At 56.2% G+C, this 21,502-nt stretch overlaps 1 long non-coding RNA gene across 13 annotated transcripts; it reads left to right on the plus strand.

The window, feature by feature from the left end:
* Positions 1–39: 39 nt before the first annotated feature.
* Positions 40–18,528, plus strand: LOC110549904 (uncharacterized). 13 transcript variants are annotated; one of them, XR_009592672.1, is made up of 9 exons: positions 41–226; positions 1,147–1,311; positions 2,088–2,185; positions 13,819–13,954; positions 14,056–14,599; positions 14,692–15,041; positions 15,391–15,614; positions 17,290–17,427; positions 17,845–18,528. It is a non-coding gene; the product is annotated as an uncharacterized LOC110549904 (long non-coding RNA). The 13 variants fall into 13 exon arrangements; XR_009592675.1 differs by having other exon boundaries at positions 14,056–14,315; positions 14,498–14,599; positions 14,692–15,614; XR_009592674.1 differs by having other exon boundaries at positions 14,056–14,315; positions 14,503–14,599; positions 14,692–15,614.
* The last annotated feature ends 2,974 nt before the right edge of the window (positions 18,529–21,502 follow it).

Below are 21,502 nucleotides of genomic sequence, written 5' to 3' on the forward strand. Positions count from 1 at the left end.
GAGGCCCCGGAGCAGCCTGAGGGGGTCGGAACGACAGCCGGGCTGGGGGCGGGAAGCGGGGGCGGGGTGGCGCAGGAAGAGAGAGCGCGGGCTGTGGGCGGTGCGGGTGGCGCCGGCGTGAGCGCGCGTGGAGGCGGCACTCGGGAGGCAGCGGTCGGGGCCGCGGGCCTTCGAGGGGTCCCGCAGGAGTGCGGTAAAGGAGCCGGTGGCTCCCGCACTATTGCAGGTGAGTCGGCGAGGCTCGCGTGGACCCTGGACGGTCTTCCGGAAGGGAGGGCGCCCCGGGCCGGAGTGGGTGGAGACGGAGGAGGGTGCTGAATTCTAGAGGGAGGTTCCTGAACCCTGGAGGCAGGATCATGACAAGCTGGACCCTCGGGCGGGTCCTTGAGGTGGACAGACGCTGGGCGGAGTATGGGGTCCAAGCAGGGTGTAGGATTCTGGGGAGAGGACCCAGAAGAGGGGCGAGTGGGGCGTGGAGAGACTCCTAGGGGGTGGTGTGCGAGGGAGTGAGGGGCGGGGGCGGGAGTGGGTGGGAAGCTCCTGGGGAGGAGCCTCACTCCCAGCACAGCTTGGAGCTGCCTGGTGGATGGTGGTTTAAGAAAGGTAGTGGGTAAGGCTTGGCTGAGGAAACTGACCAGGTTGGCACGCGGGGTTCCAGCACCGTTCCTTTGGAGAAATATTTACGTAAAGTAGAGGAACTATTTGCTTTACCTTGTAAAACACCAGAGCTGAATGTTTCCCTTTAATTAAACATAACGCTGCCCCATCCATTTCCTGGACAGCTGGTCATTCAACTCCTTCAGCAACCCAGAGGATACCACTGCACGGCTGTCAGGCCTCAGCAGTTAGTAGAGGACTCAGATGGGCCCCTGTTCATTTTGCTACCTGTGGAAGGAGGAAATGGAAGGACTTAGAAAGCCCAGGACAGCCATTTGGTTTCCTGTTCTTTCAGCTACTAGTGTTGGTGTCCTCTTTTCTTTATCGTCACTTCAGTGTACATCCCTGTGTGTCTGTTTTCCCGGGTTCTTTTTGTTGCAAGTGATGGAGAACCACTTTAGACTGGCCGTCGAGTAGGGGCTGTCTAATACTGCTCATGCAGCTGGTTGGGCATAGCTGTCCCTCCATCTCTCTCCCTGTTCTCTCTAGACAATGTGGTATACTGTCTGCTCAGCCTGACGCTGATCCCTCACTGATCTGAAGGCCAGCCGGAAGCCAGTGTACAGGGGTAGTGGCAGCCCGTCCATGTGTACCCCCAGAAGATCAGGGCCGTAGAGGAGAATGAGAAGTGGAGGCTGGCAACAAAAACAGGAGGTCTCTCTGGGAGAGGGGAAAGGGCTTCCCCAGAAAAGTTCCCATGGTCTGGGCCACACCCCCTTCTGCAGCATCCCAAGGCCCTTTCCTGGGCCCGCCTACCCACAGTCACCCTGTTTCTGTGCAAAGAGCACATACATTCATGTGGCTGACAGACTCAGGCCAGCTTGCCTTCCGGCAGACCTGAGGCCTTCTGGCAGGAGGCTTGGCCAGCCGCAAAAGAAGCCCACAGTGGGAAGAGAGGTGTCAGGACACTTGAAATGTCTATGTCCTGCCTGCAGCTCAGTGCCGGTGACCAAAGGCTGGCTCAGACATTACTACTTTGTGGGGTGTGGCTGGGGCAGGACAGAGGCAGTCAGGACCTATGCTCACATCGAGCCTCTGAGGACATCTTCCCTGCAGCTCTCCATTGGGGTGACCCTAGGCTGAGTCCAGATTTCTGCAGTGTTCCGCAAGGCCTTCCTAACCTGTTCGGTAGTAGGGGGCATCAAGGGTGGGAGTTGAGGTTGCTGAGTGGGTGGGTACACTGTAAGCCAGATATCCACAGATGAGCGAGACTGTGGCTCTGAGTGGAGTGAGGAGGCCACCCTTCCCTGACTGCTCCCCACCCAAAGCCTGCTACAAACTTCATCTTACTCCTTTCCTGGGGGAGCAGCAGCCTGATAGCTAGAAAATTATGGCCCAAGGGTGGGCTTGCACCCACTTCTGTCCTTCAGGCAGAGGGAGCCGCTGTCAAGGTGGACCCGTTGTCATTGGCTCTTCCCGCATCTTCCCAGGAGGAACAGTGACAAGTGTCACCCAGGGTGGTGATGGCCGCCCCGCCAGCACATCCTCCCCGACCTTCCACCGCGCCCTGCTCTTCCAGTGTGCTGAGGTGGGTGCCACAAGTCGGAGGGTGGATGGGAGCAGGTTTCCGTGAATGGGCAGCTCTGGGAGGGCCACTGAGGGAGAGACAGAGCAGTGTCCATATGCCGCCGGCTTCCCCACCCACTCCTCCCTGAGTGGAGCTCTGCGGCCCCTAGCCATAAACCCGAGTGGCTACCCGCTGAGCGCTGGCCTCACGCTCTCCCCGCACGTAATGCTGAGGCCAGGTCCAGGGCAGGAGCAGCCTCAGAGCCATGGTGCTGCAGGTCAGGGTGCAGGGTGGGCAGCTCTGGAGACGGGCTGGGGGTAGGGAGCCCAGTGTATGTGTCTCCACAAGCTTATTTTTAGTTGTGTTATATAAAGTGGCTTCATCCCGGCGTCATGTGGGAAGGGGGGGTCTCAGATTTAATTACAGGATGACAGCCTTTGCATTTCAAGCAAGCTGTTCTCCTGGCAAGACAGGCTTCTGGATGGGGAGTCTGTGCTCAGCAGAAGCTGCCCTTTGGGAAGTGACCCCAGCAGACTCAACTCCACCTTCACCTCCATCCTCAGCCACTCTGCTGGCCTAGGAGGGTGGCCGTTGGTCTGAGGTCTCCAGAGATGGTGGGAGACCTGTGCCTATGGGGTGAAAGCTCTCTACCCCACCTTACCCTGCCCCACCCCATCCCACCTCACCCTGCCCTGCCCCACCCCCATCCCACCTCGCCCCACCCTGCCCCATACCACCTCACCTCGCCCTGCCCCACCCCCACCCCACCCCACCCCACCCCCTTTCTTCTCTCCCAAGGGATAGATCTCCCAATCAGAATTCTATTTTCATTCCTGATTGAAGCTTTTGCAATTGGTAAGCAGAAAGTTCTAGAGTAGGAGAGAGACAGTCGAAGACAGACTTCTGAGTAGGGAAAAACCTTTTTTCCTCTCCACACCCTTGTCGCCCTGGTCGTGGCTGGGGGCGGAGGAGGGGGAGGGCTGGGCCAGGCCTGAGGGCAGAAGCCTTCTTGTGTGGGGGCACTGGCTCTAGTTTCAGGACAGTCCTAAAGGCTGGCCAGCTCAGTGGCTGGAACTTTATCAGCAAGAACGCAGAGAGCCTGGTAGAAAGCTCCCTCCTCCCAGCAGGAAGCCTGTTTCAGGTGCCAGCAGCCACTTCAGGTTCTTTCTGGCCTTCAAGGCAGAGCCTACCACAGTGGAAGGGGACAGGTTGAGACCTGACCTTGACAGGCGCAGGGTGCAGTGTGAGGAGAAGGCCCAGGTCTAAGGAGTCCATTCCAGTCAGCTTGCACAGGGAGGCTCCTGCTGCAGCTCCTGGGCAGGTCCCCTAGCCTCCCAGACCCCCAGAGCAGAGGTGGGGTACCGAGCAGTGGTAGAGGAATTGGGGTGCGGAGCCATGCCTACAGACTGGCACTCGCTGCCCGGGCACTCCCTGTTGCTCTTCAGCTTCCCCTTCCAAGGCCAGCAGGGACAGTACAGTAGACCCTGCTCAGCTCCACATGCTGCCATGTCACCCATCATGACTGGGGCAGAGAGATTGCACATCCCCACCCCCCTGAGGACACAGAGAGACTGATGTCCCCTGGAGTCCTGCTGCGTCCTGGGCAGAAAGGACACTAAGTGAACCTGGGCGCCGAGTGGACTGTGGACTGCAGTTAATGTGTGAGCAGTGGCTCCTGAACTGTAGCAAACATACCACTAAACAGCAAACCCACAGCTCCGGCTGGGGACGTTTGAGGCCCTGGGCTTGCCTCCTGGTGCCACTCCAAAGAGGAAAAAAGAAAAGGATGTGGAGTATCTTTGCTCTGAGTGAGGAAATATGGAGCAAAGGACCTTGTGGGGCCCCAGGCTGCAGGTCAGAGGGTGTGCAGGGCCAGTCTCGCCTTGCCTGTGCTGCCTGCTGGAGCTCTCCTGCTACCCGCCTTCCTCCCTGACTGCGCCTCCTTAACCACCCTGTGGGTCCTGCCTGCCGCTGTAGGGCGCAGGCTAGCTCTGCACACCTGGCCATCTCAGACATCAAGTGTAGCTTGCAGGAAGGGGCCAGGCCGGGTGCTCTCCTGGAGGGTGGAGGTGTGAGCTTGGTCTTTTGCTGTCTGAGTGTCGCCTGGCCCTACCTCTGTCCTCTTAGCCACATTAGAAAGTTCTGGTCCAGTTGTGGCCTCCCTGAGAGCCTCCGTCCAGGCAGGCGGAGGAAGGCAGAGCCTTTCTGCTGAAGTAGAGGTGTGGGAGCTGTGACCTCCCTCCTGCCCTGTCGCCCCGTGTGTGTGGGGGTACTTCCCCAGCACCCGCCCTCTTATGTAATCTGCACATCACTTCGGCATGACTCCAGGTGCCCGTGGGAGGTAGCGCGGGGGTGAGCACAGGGGCGCAAACAAGCCTTGAAGTTTCCTTGGGTGCCTCTCCTCTTCCATTTCCGCGTCATCCTGTGTCTGCCAGCTCGGTCACCCACTTGCCTATTAGAATACATTAACTGACAATGCAGACTTAAATAACTCAGGCAGGTGACAGGCTGCAGCTCTGCAGCGATCCCTTCTGCAGCGGGCCGAGTGCGCTCAGAGGACCATGGGTGTACCGAGGGGGGCGGGGGGCGCGGAGGTAAAGCCTGCAGCCGAAGCACACCACAAGACTAAGCCTCGAGTGCTGGCATGCGGGTGCCCTTGGCAACAGGGAAAGCCCACCCTGTGCCAGGCACACCCATGCCTTCTGTGCACACCCAGCTGGTGGTAGGATTGTACCATAGGTGGGTGAATGAGAAAGCTGAGCCGTGGTGTACCTGTCACCGGAGCAAGACTGCTGTGGGATGGCAGCTTGGCAGCTAGGCACAGGCAGGCCTGGCGTGCCCACCTGCTCTGCAGCGTGCCCGCCACAGGCCAGGGTGGCCACTTGGCTTCCCTGGGGAAAGAGAAAAGCCAGCCCTTGCTCCCTGCTCACTGTGCTTACCCATCCCCAAAGAAACGTCTCCTTTGTTTCCTTGCTGCGCCCACCTCTTAAACCCCGTCGCCTTGAACATGTCTGAAGGTGTTTTCAGGTCGTGGCAGAGGAAATTGTTCTCCAGACCCTGAAGTCAAAAGATACCCAGCCCTGAGCCCTGGGGAGCTCCACCGCGTCCTAGCCCACCGCACCGCCGTCCCCGGCTGGTCCTCCTGGAGCGAGAAGCCCAGACTTGTGTGCCGCCTCACACGCTCACAGATGGCTTCCCTGCCCAGGGCTGGCTGCTGCTAATTTTGGCTGTTGGAGGCTCCGTGTGCGCTCTCTCTTTTTTTAATTCCATGTTTATTTAAAGCCAGATTTTGAAATCTTGTCGTCAACTCTGAAGTCTGAAATTTTCTTGCTGCAGATCTTCCCCCCCAACACACACACATACACACTCACACACAGGATGCAAAGTACAGGAGGCTTGATGCACAACTAGACAGGGCTCCCTGACAGCCGACCTGTTGTGTCAGCACAGAGCACGGGACGTCCCTGTGCATGCTGGTGTTTCCGGGTAAACGGGTAAACGGGGGAAGCTGTGCCTGAAAGGCTGGAGGCCCTGCCACCTGGTGCTGTGGGATCTGGGACTGGGGCAATTCTGACTCCTCAGGCCCAGAGCCCAGCAGGACCTGGTGTGGTCCAGTCCCCAGCTGGCACTGGGGCTTTCAAAGCTCCTGCACCCTGTGAACGACGAGTGCATGCTCTTCCTGCTCTCTTGAGGCCTAGTCCTCTGAGGAGGTCTTCCTGCAGACGGCTTCGGAGAGGGCATGTGACCAGCTTGCTGGCGTGTTGTCACAACACTGGGCTGTCCTCAGGCAGACAGTGCCAGTGTCCCGAAACAGGGCAACTCTGCTCCCTCACTCTGGGACCCAGAAGACTTAACCCTGGCATGGTGAATGCGCCAGAGACACGAGGGCTGCACCCCACTGCACAACACACAACTACCCCTCTGCCCTTCCATAGCTCCGCTGGCATGTGCTGGAAGGGTCTTGGTGAGGAAGCAATCTTGAGGGCTAAGGTCAAGGGCTAAGGCATAACCAGCTCCAAGGGGAAGGCGTGCATGTGGGAAACAGCACTGGCCGGGCTCCCGTGCCAGCCTCTGCTTCTCTGCCAGGCTGGGAGGGAAGGGTGCCGCTCACACCCAGAGCCATCTGCAAAGCCTGCCAGGCGGGCCTTTCTAACACCAAGAGTGTGAAGGGCCAGGATGGTGTTCCTGGCATGTCTGGTCAGAAAGGAAGATGAGCGTTAGAAAAGCTCCTGGAGTGCTAAGCCTGGGAATGTCATTTCCCCAGCAGCAGGCTCATTGCCTCTCTCAAGGTTGAGAGGCAGATCTTCTGGAGGACTGCAGAAAACTAGCTGTCCCCTGTCCATACGAAAGGAATCCTCTGCCCCTACCAGGACACTGTGGCTCTAAAAGAATATGCATGGCATTTCACCCCGTCCAGCCAAAGGTCGGCTGGACAGCCATTCCAAATGTCACTCTGCAACCACTGCTGGCAGAAACATGGAGCTGCCAGAGCGCCTTGGAATCTGCTGGTAACTCTCAGCTCAAGCTGAGCTTCCCCCTCCCCCCCCAAGAGCCAGCAAAATCCTTAGTGCACAGCTTGAGGAGTTGGCTTTCTGAGCCTTGGTGCTGCTGGGCTTGGGGGCGTTTCCCTGCTTCCCCTGGCTCCTAGAGGGCCAAGGAGGAAACCCCGCACTCTGGATCCCAGGTCAGAGGTCAGGTAGCACACAGGCTCACAACTACGGACCCTGGAATTGGGCTGTAGTGCCCGGCAGTACAGGTGTGTGTGTGTTCTCCAAGCACTGTGTGCACTGTTGCTGTTACCCTGGGAGCAGATGGAGAAGAGCCTGTGAGTGGCTCCTGGGCACCCAGCTTGGCTGCTTTTCCCTAGGACAGGAGCTCCTGGGACCCTTGCCTAGCAGGGGCTGGAGGTTCCCTGAATGCCTTATCCTGCTAAGGGGTCCTAACACTGCCCCCTGGTGGAAAGTCAAGGACAGGAGCCCTGCTGCGCGGGTAAGCACTCTGGCAGGAGTTGAGCGGTGGGTGCCACAGGAGGCTCAGGCTCAGAGGAGGGTGGCCAGCAGGGTCCTGCCCTTGAGAGATGAGGCTACACCTAGGAAGAGCCTGGAGAGGAGTGTGGGGCGCCTTGTGCACCTATAAGCCTGGTGCTTCTGGGAAATGCTGCTTCGTGGTTCGTTTGCACCTACAGCCACCTAAGGTGTCAGCTCTGCTGGGTTAAGTGACAGGCAGGGCGTGCATAACCTGTACCCACCGCTGTCCGGCCACCAAGTTCGCAATCTTTTTTTTTCTCCTTTTCCCTTGGGTGTTTTGTTGTTGCTGATTTGGGTTTTGATCGGTTGGTTGTTCCTTTGATTTGATTGTGGTGCTAACTCTACCACCTTGCTCGGAGCGGGCTGCCATTTTACCTTCTCATCAGGGGTCTGAAGCTGCCAGGTTCCCTACACCCTCATCAACGCACCTTCCCTGTTATTTTAAGCCGCGGCCACCCTGGTGAGCATGAGTTGGAAGTACAAGCTTTAGTTCCCGTTTCCCTGGTGGCTGATGAGCCTGTCAGCCCCTCCCGGGGTCTCCTTTGTTGGTGATGATGAGATGACTGTCTTCCATTGAGAGCGTCATACATGAGCGCTGCATTTACATGACTCCGAACGCACTCCGCTTCCTGAATTCCATCCTCCCACATCCATGATCCCTTCTTTAGTACATGTAGTTAATGTGTGTATATACATGCATGCACACATACAGAGAGCCCCCTGAGTCCGTTTAGCTTTGGTTCTGTGTACATAAGGCCAGGCTGACCCCTTGGGGCTGAACAAGCCTCTTCTTAAGGAGCCCAGCCTTCGCTCTGGCGCTCCATGTGGGAGGGGCTTGCAGGGGCCTGGGGACAGCCAGCTTGCACCTGGCCGCAGGCAGCTCGCAGCTCCTGAGGAAGCTTGGCAGATGCTAGCTGACATAGACATGCCAGCGGCGGGGAGGGGAAGTCCCTACCTGCGCCTGTGGGAGCCCAGATTAGCACAGGTGAGGCAGCAGCCAGGGAGTTTGGTCATTCCCTGCCAGGTGACAGGTGACGGCCTAGAGGGACTGAAGCAGCTCCGCCTCCCTCGCTGGGTGCCAGCGAAGGGGAACAGTGACCCTGGGCAGGGTAGGTGCCCTGGGTACAAACCTGAGGACGGAGGAGTCGCTGCCTCTGCCCCAGGCAGTCTCTGGCAGCTGCAGCCGTATGGTGTCTAGTCCTGGCCTGAGGACCAGCAGTTTCATTGTCACCCTTCTGGCTGACCTGGGGTCCTGCTGTCACCACAGCCTGCATATTGTCCCTGTAAGCAAGGGAGCTTGGACTGGCCTGTCTTGGCGGGGGGTGTGGGTGTGGGGCCTCTGGCTGACTCCCACACTCGTGAGGTCAGAGGACACTTGCCCAAGCTGACTCTCTCCTGTCGCTGAGTCCCAAGCGTTGAACTCCAGGCCTCAGGCTTGGCAGCACGTGCTCCTGCCACTGAGCCCTCTCATTAGTCCAGGAGGAAGTTGTGTGTTTGTTTGAGACAAGGTCTCTGGGTGGCCCTGCTGTCCTGGAACTTACTGTGTAGGCCAGGCTGGCCTTGAACACCTAAAGGCGTACTAAAGGCGTGCCCCACCACACCCGGCCCAGTCTCCACTGTCACACAGTCCTGAGAGCTTATGCTAAGACAAGGACTGTGAACTACTCTCGAGCAGTTATCACAGGAGTCGGGGGCAGTCAGACTGAGCACCAGGGTGCCGGGCCGGTGTCCCATAGAAGTGCTTTTGTGCAGGGCTGCAGTGGCCTCTGTAGAGTAATGGCTCTGGTAGTCATTCCTAAGAACACAGTTCCTGGCGCTGAGCCCCGGGCAGGCACTCAGGGGGCAGGGAATGCCTGTGGCTAGCTCAGGCCAGGCCAGGGGAGTTCCCACTTCCCTCCCAGTTCCAGTGAGGCTCCAGGGCCTCTGGCAACACTGGACCACAGCCGCGGCTTCACTCCTAGGCTGTGGCTGAGTCACCAGCTGTGGGCTCAGAGGCCTGGCCGTCTGAGCTGGCAGTCTTAAATCTGCCATAGAGTCTGGGCTCAGCCGAAACTCTCCACTGCCACTGCATCTATATTCTCTAGGGCTTCCTCTTTTCTTAAGTTAAAACATGCTGGGAGGGTGGGTTCAGGGTCTGTGCCGATGTCCTTTCACTACACATGCCCCGTGCTGTGCTGGATGTCACGGCTTGGAGTCTCGTGGTACAGACCATAGACACCCCATACTGCAGCTTGGGGGCCACCACAGGTCTTGACAAATAAAGTTGTATTGTTTGTTCATTTCTTTCTGCTGCTTAAAAAAAAAAACAAAAAAAAATAACCAATTTCATGTGTAAGAAGAGTATTTTGCTCACGTGTATGTATGTGGACCTCCGAGACCAAAAAGGACATCAGGTTCTCTCTAGGCACACTGGGTCCTGGGCACCGAACCTGGGTCCTCGGCAAGAGCACATGCTGAGCCATCTCTCCAGCCCATTTGTTGTTGAGACAGATACGTGGAGCCCAGGCTGGCCTCACACTCATTGTGTAGTCCAGGATAACCTTGAGCTCCTCCGGTCCCACCTCTGCAGCTTAAATGCTAGACCTGCAGGTCTGTGCCAGGTTCATTTGGGAGTGAGGATAAAGCTCATTTTGCATGCTAGGCAAGCACTGGACCAGCTGAGCTGCTTCCCAGGCCCTGTGAGTAAAGTTGATTTAGAGCCTAGCCGTGCTTGCTTGTGCACGCAGCAGCTCCACTGACTTTCTCCTGCCGCTGCGGTCGGGAGACGCAGACCACAACTCCCACAGCCTCTGCTCCAGTGGCGATGGTGGTGCCCCCTCTCGCCCCTGCAGGGAGCGGCTGGCCGCCTCACTCCAAGCTGGCGGCACCAGGCCAACTGGAGGGGTGGCTGGCATCTGTTGCCAAGACCCATCCTCCAAGGCTTCCCGCCATGGCCACGCTGTGAGTCCCTGCCCTGTCTCCCGTGCACTGGAAGCCAAAGCCCTCTGCTTTGCTCTGTTCTCCACAGTTGGTGCAAGCGCTTTGCCACCTCCCACCACTGGGAAGCAGAGGCTAGCCCTCCAGTTGCCGCTCTTGTATGCTCTTGGTTTTGAGACAGGGTCTAAGTATAGAGCAGGCTGTCCTCAAAGCCATGGGGTCCACCTGCCTCCAGGCGCTGGCGCTTGGATTAAAGGTGCCACCACGCTCAGCCCAGCCCCCTCTTGTCAACCACCTCTCAAACCTTAGGCTTGTCATTAGAACCAGTGGGAGAAAACTTGGCAAGGGCCAGCTGCAGATGGCCAGCTCTACTGTCCGCTGTCCGCTGTCCACCCCTCTGGAATCCAACCCTGCCCTCTCTGCTGCCACTGCTGCGCTCTGGTGCTTTTGTAGAGAAGACTTTATATTCTCTAGTGCTTTGCTAGTTCTCGGAGAATTGATTTTCCTTCAGTGACTCTGTCTGATGTGGAGTCAGCTTCCTGTGCTTAACTTTTTATTTTTTATTTTTAAAGCAGGGCCTCTCAGTTACTTTTCTGTTGCTGTGGTAAAACACCATGAACAAGGCAACTTAAAAGAAAAAGGTTTTGTGCCAGGCATGGTGGTGCACACCTTTAGTCTCAGCATTTGGGAAGCAGAGGGGAAGCTCATCTTTTTGAGTCTACATAATGATTATAGAACAGTCAGGGCTCCGGGCTGTGTGGTAAAACCCTGTCTTAACACCAACTACTACTACTATTATTATTATTATTATTATTGGGCTTATGGTTTTAGAAGGTTAGAGTGCATGACAGTGAAAGCCACGGTGGCAGGAACAGCTGAGAGCTCGTGTCCTGTGCAACAGCAGAAGGCAGAGAGGACACACTGGGAACGGAGATTGCAAAGCCCACTCCCACTGACACTCCGCCTCCAGCAAGGCCACACCTCCCAATCCTTCCCAAACAGTTCTACCAACTGGATCCAAGTATTCAGATGATTCTTTGGGGGCCATTCTCATGAAAACCACCACATTCTACTCCCTGGCCTCCACAGGCCTGCTGGCCTCCACAGGCTTGTGGCCACACCATAATGCATTTAGTATAACTTACAAAGTCCCCATTCTCGCCCAGTTCCAACAGTGTTTAAAGATCCAAAGACTCAAGCCAGTCTCTTTAGCCTCTGTAAGCTCAAAAGGCAAATCACGTACTTCCAACAGTAATGGCACAGACTACACAGGAAAGGGGGCACAGTGAGGAGATACTGACCCAAAGCAGGGCTGGAACCCATGTCTGATGGCAAAGGGCATGGATGGCATCACCCTCCCAGCTTTTCTGACTTCAAGATACATCTTCTAAGCTGGTTCCCCTTCCTGCCTGCAGGTCACACACTGACATCTGGGGTCTCTGACAGCTCAGGCTCCACCCTTCATGGAGTGGTCTCTCAGAGCAGTGGCTGGCCCGCCGAGCGCTGCCTGGCCTTGGTGGACGGTTCCACGCCCCATCACAGCCCCAGGGCCGCAGAGGCCACACTGCCCCAGTGGCTGCCTGCCTAGGAGGAACTCTAGGAACCACAGGGCTGCCTTTGTTTATTCCTAAGGCCCTTTCACTGGCTGGAATGTAGCTAGGTGGGGTCTTGCCTCTCCTTAACTTCCTCTTTGAGGACAGCTTAAGCCTTGGCTCCAACATCGAACTTCCTGATACTCCTTTCCTTTTTAAGCTGCATCTTGAGTTTGTTTTTGCCCACTTGCCCTCTTTTATTGTAGAGTGACTACTAAGAAGCATGTGACAGGCTGTTTTGAAATCCAGCCTCTGGCAGATTCTTAAGATGAGGGCAGAAGAGTGGTGGCACACGCCTTTAATCAGGAGGCAGAGGCAGGTGGATCACTGTCTCAAAATTCAAAAAAAGAAAAGAGAAAAAGACAAGGACAGAAAAGCAGCCATATTCTTTGCCAAAATATAACACACTTGGCGTCTAGCCCAGCTGCTGTTAAGATCTTTGCTTCTAGTTGGGTACAGTGGTACACACACTCCCAGAGGCAGAGGTGGGTGAATCTCTGTAAATTAAAGGCCAGCCTGGTCTACATGGAGAGCCCCAAGATACAGAGGTAGCCTGTCTCAAAACAAAAACAAAGAAATTCCTTCCTCCTCCCCCAGCCCACACTGCTCTTGGCATTGTCTTCCTGGGCCTTTCCAGCGCATCCTGTCAAGCCTGCTTATGAGTTCAGGCTTCCACATTCCTCAAAAAAAAAGGTCAGGCTTTACACATGGCACACACACACAGTCTCACGTGCACACGTATGCACGGTTCTCACAGACGAACTGCTTTCGCCTGGATCTGGAGGCTCCAACTGAAGGGCTAGCCTCTCTTGGCTCGGGAGGCAAGCACACTTGCTGTCTTTCCAGAGGATCCAGTTCAGGTCCCAGCACCCAAATCAGGATGACAGTCACCTGCAACTCCAGCTCTCCAGCATCCTATGCCCTCTTCTGGCTGTGCTGGTCCCGAACACATGTTTAGCACACACTCACATAAGTAAAAATAAACCTAAAACAAAAACAAACTCTGTTAACATGGACTTCACACACACACACACACACACACACACACACACACACACACCCGTCTCCTGCCTTCTCTTGCACTGGGTAACTTGCTGGTTTTCTGGCTGCAACCCTCCTTGTTGATTACGAGGATTGTTACTTTGTGGTGCCAGAAACGGAGCACGGTATCCCACAAGCGCTCTTCCGAGGAGCCTCACACGCATCGTCTTGTTCTGAAACGCATTCTAACTGTATTGCTCACGCTGGCCTTGAATTCAGGATAGCCCAGCAGATCCCCACCTTCCGGTCCGATCCTCCTGCCTCGACGCATGGCAGGTGCGCCTTCGTTTTCATCCTCACTCCAGAGACTGTAACCTCCACATGTAAATGTCTGCCTTGATATTTACACATTTACACTGTCCTGGTGACTGACGTCAGAGCCCTGTGCACTGACTCCATACCCCGAGAATCTCACCAGGGTGCCTGCCACTGTCACAGCAGACAGTTTGTATGCTGGTGTTTAAGCGGGAGAGGATTTCCCTGTTGCCCACCGTGTTTGCCACTTACTTCTGTTTTCATTTTGCTCTTATGAGACAGTCTGGCTGTGACCACAGGCTAGCCTTAATCTTGGCCTCCTCCTGTCTCAGCCTCCTGGGTTCACAGGGGTGACAGACCCGAGTCCCGCACTCAGCTGCCTTTTCTGTCCTCTTCCTGAAGCTGCCGATCAGCTCTGACAGCATTCCCTTCATGTCTGGGCGGGGCGCCCCTGGGCTTTCCTTCAGCTTCTGGCTCTGAGGTCTCTTTCTGGTCACTGCGCTCTGGGCTGAAGCGCCTTTCTCAGTTTCGCTGCAGTCCTCTGCCTGTTCTGAGGAGAACCCTGCAGCCTCCCAGCCTCTCTATTGCCAGCAGCTTTCCTGTGCGTGGCTGCTGTTTGGTGTTTGCTTTGGTTCCTGTCATGTTGACTGTGATGTGTGGACTCACAGTTTTCCTTGAAGTCTTACAAATTCAATTGGTAAAATTTAGAAAACTTTTACAAATCCACTGAGCTTCTTGACTTTGTAAACTGGCGTCTTTCGCTAATGTGAGTCTTTTTGTTCATATTTCATTTCCCTGCTAGTCTTTATTTTTTCTTCGATAGTGTTTTGCAGGTCCATGTGTGGATATGTGTTGGGGAGCCGGAGGATGATTTTGAGTGTCCTTCCTAAGAAAGGCTTTTGTGACGGGGTCTCTCTCGTTGGCCTGGTGCTCACCAGTTCAGCCGGCTGAGATTACAGGTGCACACTGCCATGCCCAGCATGTTAAGCTGTGGGTTCTGGGGAGGAGACTTGGTCATTGCACTTGGAAAACAAGGACCTACAGACTGACCTGTCCACAGGTCAGGGAGCTTGCCCGGCTGGACAGAGTGGCCCACCTCACAGACTCTGTCCTCAGACGCCTGCCGCTGAGTCTCCTCAGTCCCCCGCCCTGCAGATGTGGAGTCCCCACTCTGTCCTCATCCGTGCCTTCTGCTCTCCAGTTGACAACTCTCCAGTTGACAACTCCCCCGTTTCCGTTTGTCTGCAGCGTGGTGGCCTCAGCCTCTGCGAGGCGGCTCGGCTGTGCTGCCACCAAGTGCCTCATCACCTGTGCGGCTCAGTCTGTATCTGCTGGCTTGCTTTTTAAGACTTACTTTTATTTGCATTTATGTGTTGTTGGGGGAGGGGACCGCAGAGTCTGGAGGGGTGAAGGCAGAAGGGTGGCGGTCTGAGAAGGGTCAGAGTCTGGAGGTTGTGAGTCACTGACTCCGGTGTGGGGTCTGAACTCGGGTCCTCTGCTAGAGCAGCAGGCGCTCTCCAGTGCTGAGCCAGGTCTGCCCCCGGCTGCCTTCACTTCGGAACCAGGCGCACGCTGTCTGTCCTCTGCGTGACAAGTCATTTGAGGTTGTAAATTGGACAGTTTGACCATCACACTATGAAGAATTTGTTCCAATCCTATTATCTGCTCAGGAATGTTGTTTTTTCTGTCTTTACAGCCCATCAACCTAGCCAGCTCAGGCCCTGCTGCCTTCAGCGGTTCCTGGGTCCCTTTGTGTGATTCTCGGGGTCTGCCTCTCACAGGTGTGACGGAGGGCCAGCCTGGGCCTGGGAGGGGCCTTCCCAGGCTCCTCCTTTCCTGGGACGCACAGACAGGCCGTCTTTCACAGCTCAGGTATCCCCCCCCCCCGTTAAACTGTCCTTTTTGCTGTGCAATTTTGAACCTGAGTTTTCTACCTGGGGAAGAGCTGTGGGGGGAGATGAGACCAGAGAGCTCCCAGACAGCATGCACACCCCGCAAGATGCTTCAGACAGGAGAAAGCAACCGGACAGGACGCCTCTACCTCAGGTGGGTGGGTTAAAGCCAGCCTCCTGTCTGTCTTGGTTACTCTGTGAGCGTGTGCTCTTGTCTCGTGTATATTTGCTAGAAGCAGGAAGAGGGTGTTTGAGCCCTTGGAACGGTAACAGCAGGCATTTGTGGCACACCTGGCTTGTTTCTGGGTGCTGGGTCTCAGGTGAGCAGCAAGCTCCCTCAGTCTCTCCAGCCCGGCTCCGGCTTCTCACGGTGTCAGCTGTCATGCCTCACCACCGTGGTCCATGTCAGCCCGTGTCTAGGCTGGCATGGAAGTGTGTCTGCCCTCTTCGTGGAGGGAGAGCCAGGGGTGGCTGGGACCATGACTCCAACTCTGTCATCCCAGTGGAAGGCTGAGGTGGAAGAGGATTGCCACACCCATGAGGCTGTCCGGATCCAGATGTGTCTCTGAAGACAGCCAGTGCTCAAGAGATGAGTCAGGGCTGCGGAGTGGCTGCTCTTCCAGAGGCCTTGAGATCAGTCAGGGCAGCTCACAACTGCTTGTGGCTCCAGATGCTGGCAGCTGATACCCTCTTCTGGCTACCTGCACACACATGGGTGTGCATGCTTGTAAGTGTGAGTACATGTGTATGTGTGTACAAAATATAAAAATAAATCTTTTTACTCCCCCCCCCAATCTTACAGCTAAATGCTCTGAGTCTGGAATTAGTGTAGAAAAATTAGGGTAGGTATATGTTTACTCCCCCCATAAAAATGTTTCCTAAGCAAGGCAGAAGGGGAACACTGGTCAGTGCTAGAGAACAAAGTGGGGGTTTGTTTGCTTTGAGGCAGGGTCTCACCATGTAGCCCTGGAACTCACTATGTAGATCAGGCTGGGCTGGAACTCAGAGATCCACCTGCGTTTGCCGCCTTAGTGCTGGCATTAGAAGTGCGTGCCACACACCGGCCCAAACCCAGATGGTTGCTTCTTAAACCCAGATTGAAAATATTCCAGGATGATTGCTGTAGACAGACTCTCGGGGCTCCACCCATCACCAGGGAGCGGCTTGCTCCCATAATCCTCTAGTAGCTGACATTCCATTTAACTGTAAACACTGGGATCGGTGCTAGTTACCCTCACCCTAGCTCTGGGAGTGTCTGTTCTGTGTGGGTGTGGGTGTGGGTGTGTGGGGGTGTCCCTGTACAGCTGGGCCCTGGAGAAGAGTGAGAGCAGCTCTGCCCTTCCCAGAGAGAGTCACTGCAGCCTGAAGCCTGGCAGAGCCGTACTGGGAGGCCCTGCTCCTCACAGGCAGGGGAACTGACCTCGGTAGAGGAACATCTGCCTTTAAGCACACTTGTGGTCACCAGCTTGGCGCTGCCACCAACCCAGGCTCCCTGGGCCGCGCTGGTGCTTGTGGGCCGGTGAGCTACTTCTCACGGATAACTTTGAGCCATTTCCCTCCCAGGCAGAAGAAGGAGGCTCCAAGACACCTTTCAGGGCTGAGGAGGTCCTCGAGCCTGTTAGAGCCTACAGCAGCCTGGCTTTTCAGGGCGCTGGCTGCTGGAGAGTCTCCCCACTCTTGGGAGGCCCCTCCCCAGTGGCTCTGTGTGTGACCCCAATAATCCTCTGCTTCACCATGTGAAACTTGGTGAAATCATTGTTTTATCTTTCCCTGCCCAACATGAACAAATGTCTGCTCTTGTCTTCCTGGAAAACGTCACGTGGCACAGACTCTACGTGTATCTTTGTTATTGTCTGTGTGGGCGGGAGTGCATGTGCGCTGTGGGTAGTAAGTACACAGTGGAGGTCTTCAGCCGGCTTTGGGGACTCAGTCTGCCCTTCCCCCTCTGGGTTCTGGGGACCAGACTCAGGTCCCCAGGCTTCCAGCACCTCCACCTGCTGACCCTCACAGGCCTCTGTGTTCTCCTGGTAACAGAACCAGGTGGCCTGGCTGGAGCTATGGCCCCGTTTCGAGGGTTGGTTGTCGCTTGCCCTGCTGGCCTCTCTCCCAGCTTCAGATCGTACCTGGACAGATCTGTCTCCCTTGGGCTGACACCCGTGTGCCCCAGAGCCACCAGCTACATCCTTGATGCCCCGCGCTGCTGCAGCCCTGTGCTGCCCCCGGGAACGGGGCCGCACTGCGTGCGGTGGCACTGTCCTCTTGGGGCTGGGAGTGGAAAGGAAAGGAAATGGGGCTGGCCACCCCACCCCGAACCATGGAGGGCTTCCCAGAACAGGCAGGCACAGACAGGGAAGAGGAAACAGCCAGCTTGCAAGGGGAGACACCAGACTACCTCTCTGCAGATGGATGATCTGTGTGGAGAGGCCATGGAAACTGCCGGAGGCGAGCAGTTCAGATGGGACACACAGAGCAACACGAAAACAGCAGTGTGCCAGTGGGGGCGTGCGCCTTTAATGCCAGCATCTGGGCAGCAAAGACAGGTGAGTTTGAGGCCAGCCTGGGCTACATAGTAAGTTCTAGGCCAGCCGGGACAATAGAGACCCTGTGTCAACACAAACAACCCCTCAGCAACCTGTCACCATGGTTGCACACACCTGCAGCCCTGCACTGGGGAGCAGAGACGGAGAGCGTGAGGGCCCTGGCCGAAGGGCCTATCCCAGTTCAGCGAGATGCCATCTCAAGGCAAAAAGGCTGAAAGCGACAGGAAGGACGGCTGATGTCTGCTCGGGCGGTTGAGCAGCGGGTTGGTGGTGCTGCTCCGGGTGGAGGGGAGCCTTGCTGGGGAGAGCTTCTCACTGAAGGAGGCTCGAGAACTCGGGCTCACCCTGCTCCTGCTCCCTGGCTCTGCCCTCTGAGCATGGGTGAAGATGTGACTTCCCTGTTTCCTGCTCCTGCAGTCGCTGCCTTCACCACCATCCTGGACGCTCCCTCTGCCGTAGCCCAAACAAGCCAACCCTTCCCTCTTCCCTAAGTGGCCTTCGTCACGGTGTTCTCTCGCAGCAACGCAAAGTCACTGATATGTACCTCGTGTGTGCACTACACACGAAAAGGAAAACAAATGTAACAAAAGTTCAAAGCTAATACCCCGAGAAAGATAATACTCTCAACGAGAAGAGACTCAAGTAAACCACAAGCGCACCCACGCGTGGACCTGGAGGCTCCCCACGCTTGAGGGCCAGCTCTCCAGCTCTGTCCATGATTGCACTGCGGTCTTCCTCAGAGCCCCATCTGGCATCTTTGTGGAAATTGAGATGCTTATCCTAAAATTCCTATGGAATTCCCAGGGCCCCTAACAGCCCAAACAGTCTTGTGAGAGAAGGAGGCTGGAGGATGCACTTCCCAGACAAGTGGGGGTTGAGGGGTAAGGCTGGTGACGCCACGGATCCGAACTCACAGGTTGCCAGAATACTTCAATCCAGAAATCAATCTGTCTCTCTCTGTCATTTGGTTTTTGGAGACAGGGTTTCTGTGTAGCCATGGCTGTTCTGGAAGTCTGTATGTAGACCAGGCTACCCTCAGACTTCAGAGAGCCACCTGCCTCTGCCTCCTAAGTGATGGGATTAAAGGTGTGGGCCACAATACTCGGCTCTCCGGTTTTTCATGACAGGGTCTATACACCTGGGCTGGCCTTGACCTGCTGATCCCTCTGCTCCAGTCACTCAGGTGGGCTAACCTGTGGTGCTGGGACCAGTGGAAGAATGAAGTCAGACCTGCCAACCTCACACCACATGCCAAGTAAACTCAACAAAGACCTAAGGCACAGACTGAGAGAAGTCAGGCCTGGTCAGGCAGGGGCTTCTTAGCTGTGACATCAGAAACAAAAACAGCAAAGGAGAAAGTAAGCCTGGCTCCAGTAAGGTTAAAAACCTTCAGAGATGCACCCACTGCCACGCCATGTGGCAGAGGAAGACACCCAGGGGCCCGCCTGTTGCACGGCCTGTCTGCAGCAGGGACGGCTACAGCACGCATGTGTGCGGCACACAGGCGGGAGAGAACGAGAGGAACAGCGTGAGCGTTGAAGACAGGCGGATGAGGCTCGAGGGTGGACGGGAGCAGCCTGTTGTGAGTGGCCAGCCCTGCTACCTGAGGCCATGGTGAGGTCCCAGCCCTGGCTGCAGCTGAGGGCCAGGCCTGGGTCTGTGGCCATGCAGCAGCAGGCATCTGTGGATGCACGTGGCTCACATTACTACTAAACACCATGCGGACATCCCTGCCCTGGGCTGCCACCTGGAACCAAGCAGCTGTCCAAGGGCTGCAGAGCCGGCCCTGCCCCTCAGCAGCCCAGGAGAGCCACCAGCAGCCCAGGAGAGCCACCCTGCCCCTCAGCAGCTCAGGAGAGCCACCAGCAGCCCAGGAGAGCCACCCTGGCCCTCAGCATCCCAGGAGAGCCACCCTGCCCCTCAGAGGCAGCCCAGGAGAGCCACCCTGCCCCTCAGCAGCCTAGGAGAGTCACCCTGCCCCTCAGCAGCCCGGGAGAGCCACCCCTGCCCTCAGCAACACGGGAGAGCCACCCTGCCCCTCAGCAGCATAAGAGAGCCACCCTGCCCCTCAGCAGCCCAGGAGAACCGCCCCTGCCCCTGGCCTGGGCAGCACCGGAGAGCCCTGGTGCTGGAGGCGTGGCCGAGCCAGCCCCGAGGCTGTGAGCCTGGCAGAGCTGGCCCCACCAGTGTCTGCTGTGAGGTGGTGTGGGTGTGTGCTGGGCTTGGTGCCCAGTACCTCCTCACCACCTGCAGGAATCAGGAGAGCTGGGCCCAGGTCACCAGAGTAGGAGAGCAGGGCCTGCACCCTGCCTGGGCAACACAGGAGAGCCGACCCTGGTGGTGGAGCAGGCACAGGTGCGCCAGCTCTGAGGGTGGCAGAGCAGGAGAGCCGTCCCACGCCCTCACTGGCTCCAGCGCTCAGGAGAGCGGGCCCCACACCGCGACTGCAGCACAGGAGAGCAGGCTGTGGTGGCATGTGGGTGCAGGGGAGCCAGCTCTGAGCCAGTCCTGTTGATCCAAGGCTGCAGGATCTGCATGACACTGGACAACAGCAGGATGTCGGAGAGGAGCCCGGGTGGGGACCAGTGCGGACAGTGCAGCAGAGGCCTGGAACCAGACTAATGCTCACTGCAGTGAACACTTGCAAGGGAAGACGTGTGGACAAGGGCGTGCTGTGGGACACACCGTGACACACAGCTTCCACAAAGACGGCTGCTTTGTTTTGGTTTGGTTGTTTTTATTATTTTCTTCTGGGGGCTGCAAAGTCAGATACAAAGGAACAGGGAGATGAGTGGGATTGTGCTACATGATGTGAAACAAGGAATCAATGAAAAAAAATTTAAAAACCTGAACTTGGAAGAAACCATAAAAAAAGCAACCAGCTTACAAAATGGGCCAAAATCACCCGGGTTCTAATACCTGGATTATATACAAATTTTATTTTGTTATTTGTATTTATTTGTTGGTTTTCTGGGACAGAGTCACTGTGTCACCCAGACTGGCCCGGAGCTCACAATCCTGCCTCAGCCTGGATCAAAGACTATGCCAGCACTTCTGGCTCAGAGTAAAGAATTCTTACAACACAATAATGAGACAACTGGCCTAATTCAGAATAGGACATGTCCCTAAAGGTCACGGTGGCCACCGGCAAACAAGAAAAGCTCACGGACCATTAAACACCGTCGAAGTGTATGTAGCTCAAAACAAAAGGGACAGCGCTGAGAGGTGGTTCCGTGGTGAGGGCACTGAGCGTCCCAGCACCCAGGTCAGGCAGCTCCCAACTACCTGAGGATCACACACACACACACACGCGCGCACCCATACACACACACACACGCACGTGTGTGCGCGAAACAGGACCACACCACCTCAGGTGTTCACCATGACAGCTGGGGAATGGACGGGAAGACGCCACCTTGCCATGGCTGTGGGAGGTGTGAGCCCTCTGATGCCCTGTTGGGATTGTGATGTGTCACAGCCACTTGGGAATGCTGTGGGCTGTCAGGGGAACACACACGGGTTTGCCTCCACCAGGAAAAATGGCAGACATTCACCCCAGACTCACAATAACGAAAAGCATGGAAGCAAAGCAAGAGTCCCCATAGCGATGGACAGCCAGGCAGGAGTGTCTTGGAAAGGAATGTTGTTCGGCCAGTGAAAGAACACACTGCAGCAGATAGACACAAGCTAGGGGACGGCCACCGACGACTGCAGACGGCTGTGTTAGTTATTCTTCTTACTGCTGTGACCGTACAAGAAGCATCATGAGGGAGAACTCGTTTTGGCTCACGGTTTGTAACGGTTCAGTCCATCTAGTGGAGATAAGGCTAAAAGCCCATCAGGCCCACAGCCCCAGTGATCCAGGTCACCCGAGGTCCCACACACAGCACAGTGATCCACGCCACCCCTGAGGTCACACACAGTGATCCACCACAGGCCTGAGGTCACACACAGTGACCCACGCCACCCCTAAGGTCATACAGCCTTCCAGAGTAGTGCCACCAGTTAAAGCCAAATACTCAAGCACGCGAGCCCGTAGAGGACATTGTAAGCTTTTAATACTTAAAAACCCCGC

Source organism: Meriones unguiculatus, chromosome 7, assembly GCF_030254825.1.
Source record: "Meriones unguiculatus strain TT.TT164.6M chromosome 7, Bangor_MerUng_6.1, whole genome shotgun sequence".
Lineage (NCBI taxonomy): Eukaryota > Metazoa > Chordata > Mammalia > Rodentia > Muridae > Meriones > Meriones unguiculatus.